Below are 11,441 nucleotides of genomic sequence, written 5' to 3'. Positions count from 1 at the left end.
AGGGCTTAGTGTTGGGGCCAGTTCTGTTTAACATCTTTATCAGTTACCTGGATGAGGGAGTTGAGTGTTCCCTCAGCAAGTTTGCAGATGACACTAAGCTGGGTGGAAGTGTTCATCTGCTTTAGGGTAGAAGGGCCCTGCAGAGGGACCTGGACAGGCTGGATTGATGGACTGCGGCCAGTTGGATAAGGTTCAACAAGGCCAAGTGCCGGGTCCTGCACTTGGGTCACAACAACCACATGCAACGCTACAGGCTTGGGGAAGAGTGGCTGGAAAGCTGCCTGGTGGAAAAAGACCTGGGGGTGCTGGTTGACAGCTGTCTGAACCTGGTGGAAAAAGACCTGGGGGTACTGGTTGACAGCCGGCTGAATATGAGCCAGCAGTGTGCCCAGGTGGCCAAGAAGGCCAACAGCATCCTGGCTTTTATTGGAAACAGTGTGGCCAGCAGGAGCAGAAAAGTCATCCTTGCCCTGTACCTCGCACTGGTGAGGCCGCACCTCAAATACTGTGTTCAGTTTTGGGCGCCTCACTACAAGAAGGACACTGAGGCGCTGGAGTGTGTCCAGAGAAGGGCAATAAAACTGATGAGGTATCTGGAGCCCAAGTCTGATGAGGAGTGGCTGAGGGAACTGGCATTGTTTAGCCTGGAGAAGAGGAGGCTGAGGGGAGACCTTATCACCCTCTGCAACTGCCTGAAAGGAGGTGGGGTCGGTCTCTTCTCCCAAGTAACAAGAGGAAATGACCTCAAGTTGTGCCAGGTGAGGTTTAGATTGGATATTAGGAAAAATTTCTTCAATGGAAGGGTTGTAAAGCATTGGAACAGGCTGCCCATGGAAGTGGTTGAGTCCGCATCCCTGGAGGTATTTAAAAGATGTGTGGATGTGGTGCTTAGGGACATGGTTTAGTGGTGGACAGGTATGGTTGGTCTCAGTGGTCTTAAAGGTCTTTTCCAATCAAATGATTTTATGATTCTATGAACACAAAGATTCAGTTGTGGTAAAGGGCTATTGCTCAGAATCAACAGCTGTTTCAAACAGTTTAACAACAAAAAAAGGAAATTGCAATAAACTTGTCTGTCATTTTTAATTGGAAGTCTTTGTGAGAAATGGAATTTTTAAATACCAATATCTTTAATGTGAAATGCTATGCTCTAAATTGGAAAGATCAGAAAATATCTGGTAAGGTCAGGGAGTTTATATCCATAGAAAGTGATTGAGCCGAGAACTCGAAGCATGACAGTTCAAAAAATCTGGACGTAAGAATAGTCGTTTGAAAAGTAATTTTAACGGCAATCAATTACTCAAGGAGGTCAAAAGCAGGCCTTGTGTAAGGATAGGATTATCTCCCATCTGCCAGTGACAGGCTGCTTTGGTAGGCAACTTAAGCTTCTGATATTGGCCCTGTCAGAGAAGCTTTCTGGACTCATTCGAGGTATTTTCTCATACATCCAAACAAACTTTAGCTTTGTTGATTTTGATACTTAAATTAACTTTCTTTTTAAAATTATTACTTAATGACAAAGCTGTCAAGAAGGAAAGTAGGGATGCTGTGTTATGGTGCTGTAACTTGGATCCTTTGTGTCATCATGCACATCGTTATTTCAAGTATAAGTGACAGTTCAAAATTTTACCTTTTATGAGTCTCAAGTACTTCATGTTTGTTTTCCCCAGATGTTGAGGTGGTAGTACAGTTTTTAGTCTGCTTTGAAATCAGGGCAGTTTTGTTGCTGCTAACAGTGTTAGTGTTCTGACAGAAATACATCCTGCTAGCTTGCTTGCAGCTCCTTCTTTGAAGAGTTACAAGCCGTGGAGTTTGTGTTTTGTGCTCAGTTACTGAATTCAAAACTGAGTTGGCATTGGAAATGTACTGATTGAGCTAACTAAATCTGTATACAATTGTGTTGTATATGGTAATGGTCTAGATCTTGCTTCTGATCCTCATAAGAACAGAAGTACTGAGTCAAAGCATCTGCTAGAGTAAAGGGTCTCCAGACATCTCAAGCTGATGTACATATACTTTACGTTCTTTTAAGTAACTTCTGAAGAGAACTAGTCCTCCTGATACAAGCTGTGAAAAGTAAATGGATAGTAGTTAAAACGCTTCATCTACTTTTATTATTCTTGTAGTTCAAGTAGTGCCAATGAACTGACCTATCATTGGTGTGAGTAAGGTTGATGCGGTGGTAGTGGGGATGAAGTATAACAGGAAAACTGTGTGCCTAAAGGACTTGGTAAGAATGTTGTTGCATATCAAATGTACGAGGGAATGCTGGTCGTATACATTTGTGCGTGAAGGGAGGCTGTTGTGATGTATCAGCTATTGAAACTTTTGGGGAAGTCTTTTATAAAGAAGTTGCAGTCCAGGTCTTGCAGTCTTCTGACTGGACACCAGTAGCACAATGCTGGATTCAACACTCCCCTGCACTGAGTCCAGAATATACCCATTACCTGTCTATATGCTTTCAAATACCCAAATGAATTTTGCTGGAAAAGGACGCGATACTGCTTCATGCTCAAGCTTTCAGTAGCTGCCAGGCTAAAAAGACTTAGTAAACCTCTGACATGACTTAATTTTTCAGGGTTTTTTTTGTTTGTTTTCTTTTAAATAATAGTAGATATGAGAGTTTGGCATTTCAAATGGGTTATCAGGGTATTGGAGCTCAAAAGCAACTAAGAATGCTGCAGGGTGACTTGTCTACAACAAAAGTGGCTCTATACCAAAAGCACTGTGGTAAAGAGTGCTTCTCATTTAATAATGTGTGAAAATAAAAATATTTGCCAAACTAAATAACGTATCAACTGTTGCTGTGCTGTACTGCTGCCATAAACCTGTGTTTTAACCTGATGAGATGATGTAGAGGAGAGGGGGAAATAATAAAATAAAGGTGAAAACAGCTAAAGAGAAATCTAATTTCACATTTGTTACTGTTCTACTCTACGGAAGTTAATATTTGTAACTAAGCTTGCTAGGTCATTTAGAAGTACTCTTATGGACTGCTAATTGGTTTTAGAGTTTAAAATCTTCAGAGACAACTTTGTGTCTTTAATTGTGTCAGGAACTGAAGACGTGAAGTCAGAAGCATGGTTAAATCTTACCTAGTGCTTTAAAAATACATTGTAGACTTCTGAAGTAATGCATTTGGATATATACTGAAGTACATTGCTGCTCTTTAATGCAATCAAAATGTTAGCTCCTATTGTTGTCTCAAAGAGCTTTTCCAGGAAATCATATGCATTTGGAATTTTGTGTAGAGTGAGTCAGTGTTGAAGACCAACAAACCCATTTTAATTGAGCATCAATTAGGCCGTTTTTGTGAACTTAATTAAAATATTGTAACTTACAGTGCTTGAATCATTGTCATTATCCTGATTTGCCGATGGTATCACATGATATCTATACCATACTACATAACGCTTGGTAAGTCTGAGCATGTTCTTGAAAGGCATGGATCAGAGGTGCTATAACATGCCCATGTGATGAATGCCCTCTACTGAAATAAAATAACATGGAAAATATTTGCTAGTGGTAGTATTTTGCAGGTAGTGTTACAGAGGTGGATGGCTGGATAGTTTGGGCATATAATGTCATCATATTGTCAATGCTCTAGAAGGCCAGAGAATAAAGCTGATGGGTGGATACCTGCTGCCTGTGCTAACAGAAAAGTGACCGTCTGCACTTTCTTATTTGAGTGAGTGCAGCCATGTCGGGGTCCATAGATTGGGTGTTAAAACTTTGAACAGGAAGTAGTGGGAGCTGACAAGTGTTTGTTAGACTGGATTTGTTGTGCTGGCAAGTAGTAGGAAGTGGTAAGTTGCAGTCAAGCTTAAATAGCTTTTGTCTAGTTTGGTCTGTAAAATGAGCAAGGTTTTGTATGTGACTTCCCTTAAAATTGAAGGAGAACTTGATTAGCACACTTGTAAACATAATGCAGTGCCCCTACTTAAAAAAACTGTTGTTCTTAAGGAAATTTGACACTATTTGAATAGATATCAATTGTTTCAATATGCACGTGAATATTAAAGCTATAGAAACAGTTGGATATTTGAATGCCTTTGGAACATTACGTCTACAGGCTTCTGTCCTTAACAGCATTAGAAGCTGCTTGCTTTGTCTTGTCTGTCTTAGTATCGCATGTGCTACATAGCCTTAAAGATGAGTTTGAAGCTAATTTACTGATGACTTAAGGATCGGTGAGCTGGCGAGAAATTCTTCCCTGGTTTTGAGTGCTGAGTTTGGGAGTGTGCTTCTGAATGGTTTGGTGAAAGTGCAATGCTACATTTATACTAATGTGTATCCATTTACAGAAATGGATGAAAGTGAAGGCAAGATGTTAATCTTGTTCTCATTACAGTGACATAGAAGGAGCTGAGTAAATGGAGTTCATGGAGAACACCCAGCCTTGATTTAGGTTAAATTTGCGTACTTCAGTAGCTGTGTTAAATGTAGCTCTAAAGAAATTCAGGCTGCTCACCTTTGTCATCTGAAGGAAATAATCTGCTATAGCAAATTTGATAAATGAAGAATGAAACCTCCCTCTCTTAGTCATGACAGTCTGCAAAATCCTTTCTGTTGATTCTCAAGTGAAATCCCTTTGCAAAGCAAAACGTGGTAAGGTTCTTTTGTTTGTTTCTAATGAAATTCGCCAGAGGGATCAGATGGGGAGGATTTTAGGCAGGGTGTGGAGAGGAAGGTTTGCATGACTTCAGATCGCTCATATTTCTGCCTCCGTAAGGTTTGGGGGATGGAGCTGGGGATGCAGGGAATGCAGCTTGTGGCAGCGCTCCTCCCGGGCTGAGCGATGGCTCAGCCCCGCACAAAGCTGATGATGTAATGTGTGCCGCTGTGAGTGCGGCCGTCATGTGGGAGCCATGCTGTCATCGGCTTGCATGCAGAGCGAGCTGTGCTGCACTGCTTCCCTACCGCCAAGCCCGCGCGTGGCTCATTTTTGTCTCAGTAGAGCGATTGCTTGTTTGCCTTCTTTGCCTTCTATTGTCTTAAACCTGTATTTTTAATTAACGCGGCATGTGTGTTAAGAATACGTACGCACCTGCTCAGAGTAATTCAAGCTATAATTTCTAACATAATCCTTAAGCAAACAAGACGGGTATTGGACATCTCTTTTGGCATTTCATGCTAATCTTGCTCTCCCTTTTAGATGCAGGGAGGGAGGGAGACAGGTTGCTGTTAGCAACCGCTCACATATTAGAAGTGAAATACCCAAGCTTTAATTCCCCTGTGGACTTCTGATCACTATTTTTTTTTTTTTTTTTTTTCTTAAGAATTGGTTCATTCTAACCAGTAGCATATGTTAATCGGTGTTTTAAATGAAATGGACTCAGTAAAAAGATAAAAAAGGAGAGCAGGGAGAAGCTTGGATGTAAAACTTTATTTGCTCCCCTCTAACTGCTTCTAACAGTCACACATCTAAAGCTAAGGGCTGTATAAAACAAGCTGTGGATGATTCTTTTTCTCCGTTGTTTGAATCAATATGAACTTGACTGTTTTTATGATGCAGGATGAAGAAGTGTCTCCCCCTTCCTCCTCACGTTGGTCTTTTCTATCTGCGCTGTAATGTGGAAGAGCAGCTCAGATTCATCCTGCATTTCCTATGCCTATGTCTTAGAGCTCAAGCTCCTTACAGCTGCAAACTAATAAAACGGGAATTTGAAGGAATGAGCGCTGTGCACAAATCAAGTTATTTGACATACATCTTGTTGCAAACTGCTAGTTTTGCCACAGAAGGAATATAAAATGTCGTGCAAAAAAATGAAAGGGGGGGTGTGAGGAAGGAGTATTCAACAAGAAACAGCTAAGTACTAATGTCTCCAAGTATGAATGTAATCTAGTCTAGTTTTTGCATATGAATCTCCATAAGGTGATGAAAGTGTTGTGAAAATGCGTGTGTATTTAAAAAAAAAAGGGTGGAGAAAAGGGGAAAAAATTTAAAATAAACCCAATCAAAGCCTAATCTTGGAGTCTATGGATGATAGGAAGCCCAAAAGCAATACTTTGTGCTGTAAAAAAGGCATTTCTTCTGAAGAATATGCAGTCTGGTTTTTGGTATTTTTGATTGATTTCAGGGCTGATGAAAATAGTTTTTCCTATTGTTGCTCAGGATAAAACAATGCAGGACAATTTTCAATCTGTTTTAGCTTCCTTATTTTTACTGCCCTTGCTGTAGTCTTCATCAGTTTTAGTGTGGAAAGAGATTTCTCCAGATGGTGGTTTGGAACAAGAGCCAAAGGACATGATCTAAAATGTTACGTTCCAGCTGTTGCTGCGCAGAATCTGGAAGCAACTGCCTTTCACTTGCTCTGTGTTTTGAACAGAAGAATAAATAAAATTGCTTACAGGCATTGTTGGTAAAAATGCATGTTAAACCAATCTTTTATAGGAGACTGGGTACCCTCCTGACAGCGTAGACCCCTTAAGCCATGAGTGTCTGTAGCAACAGTCAACAGGGAAGGTATCTGACTGCAGTGAGAGCAGTGTGCTGCTGCTGTATTTGAACACCACTACAGAAAGGTTTGCCGCCTCAGCAGGGCAGTGAATTGGAGTATTGCAGCGCTTAGAGATGGATGAGCAGTTCTCACCAAAACAAATGAACTCCCAACAATGTCGGTAGGACAGCAGGAACAGATTGAACATCCCAAATGGACAGATAAATTTAAGAGCACAGTTCCACTCGCTTCAAAGGGGGGAAACTGGTCATATTTTGATCATCTCATCTTAAGTTTCAATTGCAAAATGGATGTTTGTGCTTCTGACTCACGCATTTCATAGGATCAAAGGGTAATCCAGGTTGGAAAAGACCTCGCTACGAAATATGAATATCTCTAAGGGTCCTGTTACTCAGACAAAAGGGAATTGCAGATTTTTAACAGAGTGATTTAGCATTTGGAGTTTTCTTCAACTTACCGTCGTAAGGCAGCTCTTTGACAAGTTTTGCAGTACACACATGATGTAGCTAGTTTCCTAGTAATTGCTCTTTCTTAACTGAGGAGTAGATAAGTGTGTAAAGTTTCCAAGAAAAGGACAGTCACTCAGTCAGAGAATTTGATCTTGCTTGAGTATTTGCTGTCAACTACACTAATAGCCTTTTCTTGTCCCGCATCCTTCCATACGACGTTGTGCTCCTCCCTTAATTTATGGTCAGGAGAGGTGCGTCCTGGTGTCAGAACAAACCACAGGGCTGCTAAAAATGGTAAGAGAGAACCTCTTACACCTAGCAAAAATGCCAAAAACTGAAAGTGGCTTGAAGAGCTAGTAGCCTTCTAATGAATCTCATTTTCTTACTACAAGGCAATTTCTAAGCTGTCCAATTCTGTGAGGTCCCAGTTGCCATGTGGTAGCACTGCATACCAGCTTGCTACTCAGGTGGTGCAATTCCCTGCACCACGTTTAGAGAGTGCATAGGATGCAAAACAAAACAGGAGAAGGAGGGTCATTTTTGTGAGCTGTTGTGATTAAAGTGAGGGTTTAAAGGTGTAATGTTTTCTGATGAGTGGATCTTGAGCCTGATCAGATCTGAAGTGACTCAAAAATATACTCATGTCATACTCCTGAAATGGCTTTAGATTCAGAACTGGCTTCTTAATTGAATCTCTATTAGCTACAACAAATACTTTGCTTAAGCTCGTGACTATGGCTGCTGAATAACACTGAAATCATGCCCCTCTGGTTACATGCCTCTAAGCTGTGTCCTTGCTGGAGTCACTTGAAGGCTTTAGAATCTGGACTGGGCAAGTGAGTGAATAAATGATGAATGCCAAGGTTACTCATGTTGCCCCATGATCGGTATGCCATTAAAAAAACCTGCTGATAGTTCCTCATTTGCTCCTAAAAGGAAAGGTGTATGGTCTTCAAGATGCCATGACAGGCATACTTAAAAGTTAGTGTTCCTGAGACAAATTGCCATTATACCTTTTGAAACTGGTAACCTGCAAGCTCACTAAGCTTCAAAGAAGAGACAAAAATTGCAGCCTTTGCCACAATTTCCCTGAATTCTCTTGCTTTGTTGCAGTGTGAAAGATGGCATGAGATTGCTGAGCAGCAATGAACATAGACAATGTCTATAACAGGAAGCAATAACCGTGCAGTTGGTGAATTGACAGCTCTGGTTGGTCTATGAAACCTTTCCTTGTGAACAGAAGTATGAATTTATAGTTAAGCCTACCATAAAATTGGAATTGGCACTTAAAGTACTTGAGTTAAAATCAAGAAAAGCTATCAGTAATCCCATACATGCACTAACTTTAGTTACCTTTTTCTTCCCTTTGCCAGCCCTTTGGGTTGTATTCTCAATTAGTGCTGGTTTTTGCCATTTTCTGCTTTATGAAAGTTCAGTTTTCTTTCTTGCATTTACCTCAGTGGTGTGATTTCATTTGTAAATCCAAGAACTTTTGGAGTTCAGCAATGATTTTTTTCCAAATCCGATTGAAGGAAAGAATCAAATGGTTCTACTGACTTAATCTAGACTGGTTGCTGTGTAGTAACTTCAGAGTAAGGATGTAAAAGGCTTCACAACGGCTGCTTGTGAATCTCCTCATATCATGTTTAAAATTGTTTTTCATTAAATAATACCGTCTTTAGAAACTTGCCCACTGCCCTATTTTAAAAACCTCTCCATGGCAAAATTGGAGAATAGAAACCTGCTTTGTATTCTCTTGTTCTTTCTGGACACTTGAAAAACATGGGAAGTGGTATATAAATTAACCTGTATCTGAGGTTTATCATATACTGTTGTTAACTGATAAGCAAAGTTGAATAAACGTACGGATTTCCAGGATTTAAAATCAATGTCATAATCTTGGGAAGGGAAGCCTTAATCAGTCTAATAATGCACTAATTTAATTACATTTGAGCTTCTTTATTCCTTCTTTTGGTTTTTTCCTTTTTACTTAACTAGAAGGCAATTTCTCTTGAAAAGTCGCTAGGATGGCTTTACAATTAAAGGGAGGAATAGCTCAGATTTCAGAGTCATGTAGTTGATACCATTCATGCTGTGAAATAGAGGAAATGCTAAAGACAGCAATGTCTTGGATTCTTTTTGCTTAAATGTTGACTAGCTACAGTTTTGAGATTGTCTGTTCCAAGGTGAAGCATAATCAACACAAAGGGACCAGTGCATGCATGGAGTCGTGCAGAATGGTTTACAGTTCCTGCTGCCTTACCTACATGCAGGAAGTTGCTGCTTGGCTAGGAAGTGGTCTCTTCCACGCCCATGGAAGTTGCTTTATCTCTCACCTCCTAGCAAATACTTCTTTCCGCTTATGACTAACCCAAATCAGTCCTATTATTACTTAACTCCCTGATTAGCTGAACTGTGGCATTAACATAGCGGTTCTGAGTGCTGCTATTGCACATTCCATGTGGGTTTTTTCCTTCCTATAGAACTCAGCATAGCATGTGGATTTTTGAGCAGAAGCCTATCAGAACAGGTCCTCTCAAACAAAGAGAGTACTCTGTTGGAAAATAACTCACAGAAAGAGGTTTCTCTGGTTTGGGATGGGATTTCTATCAAAGAAGAGGTGGGGATTAGAAGGCTGGTACTGGAGGGAGCAACCTGGCAGATAAGGCACTTGCTTACCCTCCATAACACGACACACGGGGTCATTCTTCTGAAGTCCAAAGAGAGCCTAAAGCATGGATGTATTCTGGGTTGAGTCTGGCTTTTTTTGTTTGTGCCTGTGTAAAGGTCTTGGTTTTATGTCACAAGCTGAAAAGCAGTTGCGTTCTTAAAGGTGCGAGTTTGCAGGATGAGAGCATTACCTTTTTTTTTTGTTCTTGTGTTTTTTAGCCATGTTTCAGAAAAGTTTCGAGTCAGTTGTGTGTGACAGCAATGGATGAGTGCTTCATCAACCTCTTAGCAAAGGCATGCTGCTCTTAGCCTCAATTTCCAAGTCTTTTTGCTGTTTTAATTTCTGTTTCTGTAATTTGTTGCCGTAACTGAACGATGCACATCACTGAAGATACCTTCAAAGTCACAAAGACTTCTATGTTCTTGGGGCCGCGATGCATCTTTGGGGAAGCTATTTCCAATGATGTTTTGTATGGCGGTTCTGTAATCAAACTGTTTGCTTAAAAGATGTGTTAAGGCAATTTTATCTGCTCCCTTTAATTGGGTCACTGACTAGTTACTGATCATTGCGGTACAGGATGATTAAGAAAGTTACCTTGTTCCCGTGTGTCTGTAGGACGCCTCAGCCTTAGACTAGTACAGCATTTGTCTTGAATGCATCAACTACCACACTGGGTACCCGGGTTCTGTCACTCTATACTCACCGTATTTCACTGCCCGTGGGAAGTTGCAACAAGTTGGGTGCCCAGGGGAGTAGCAGAGTTATAGGAACACTGTGATTTCCAGGCAAAAGGTGGCTCCTTTATGCTGGGTTTACTCTTCCATCTCCAGGGCAGGTGGATGTGCAGCTCTGCAGCCACGTCTTTGCCATGGGGTTTGGGAATGCGTGCAGCCCAAGACAGAGGGGGCTGCCCTGGCCATTTGGATAAAGAGCGCTCAGAAACCTCCTAGGGGTGATACCTCTACTCAGGAATGCTGTCTTTTCCTGGGTCTTTCAGCTTGGATAAATTAGTATGTTGCAGCAAAGCTTCATACAGCATGAGAAAAAGGATTAGTACAGACAATTTAGTTTGTTAAATTTGGCTGGCTGATGCTGTCTTCTGGCTCTGAAATTGTGGGGGCAAAGAGGAGATGGTGTGTTTGTGGGAAAGACTTCTTCATTTTCCAGTGTATACATCTGTATAAAAAGATTAGGTGACTTTCTTTTGCTTCTTTCTTGTTTGCATGTTTTAAAGATCTTTAGTTGTGTGATACAACATTTCAGTAACTGCTCTGTGGTAACAGACTCTGTTTTAGTAGAAGGCTGTATTGCTGTAGCTCAGGGGATTGTGTAATTCTGAAAGCTTGGGGGGGGGGAGAAAACCCTCTTGAATTGGACCTCTTAGTCGTGTGTTACTTAATCTATTGCAATTGAATATTAATCAGCATAATTTGAGCTTCTTCCCTCTTGACTGGTAGTTAGAGAAAAGTGTCTGATGCATGAGACAATAGAAGGGCATATACTACCTATTAAAAATGTGAAACTGTAAAATGAGTGTTCCTTGAATAGGTGTATTGGAAACATCGCAGGTGGTTTTTCTGTTTAAGACTAAAACTATCTTTAAAAGATTATAGCGTAGGATTTATTATCAAAAAATACATTTTAAAAATAAAGGTGCTTTATTAAGTGAACTGGATAGTGAAAGGAACAGCCTAAATATGTGCTATATATGCATATACATTGTGCTTTCCAATGAGAAGCGTGTGCTGTGGGAATGAAAGCCCATTTGTATTTCGTGCTTGCCAAGCTGCGCCGTGCAGGCTTGGGTCATGCTCGTCCATTGAGCTTGCCCCACCCGGAGCGGGTCTGCCGCCGACACCC

The sequence above is a fragment of the Egretta garzetta genome, unplaced genomic scaffold, assembly GCF_000687185.1.
Source record: "Egretta garzetta isolate BGI_Z169 unplaced genomic scaffold, ASM68718v1 scaffold413, whole genome shotgun sequence".
In the NCBI taxonomy this organism is placed as follows: Eukaryota; Metazoa; Chordata; class Aves; order Pelecaniformes; family Ardeidae; genus Egretta; species Egretta garzetta.
The sequence above is the reverse complement of the archived record's forward strand: the minus strand, read 5'-3'. Positions refer to the sequence as shown.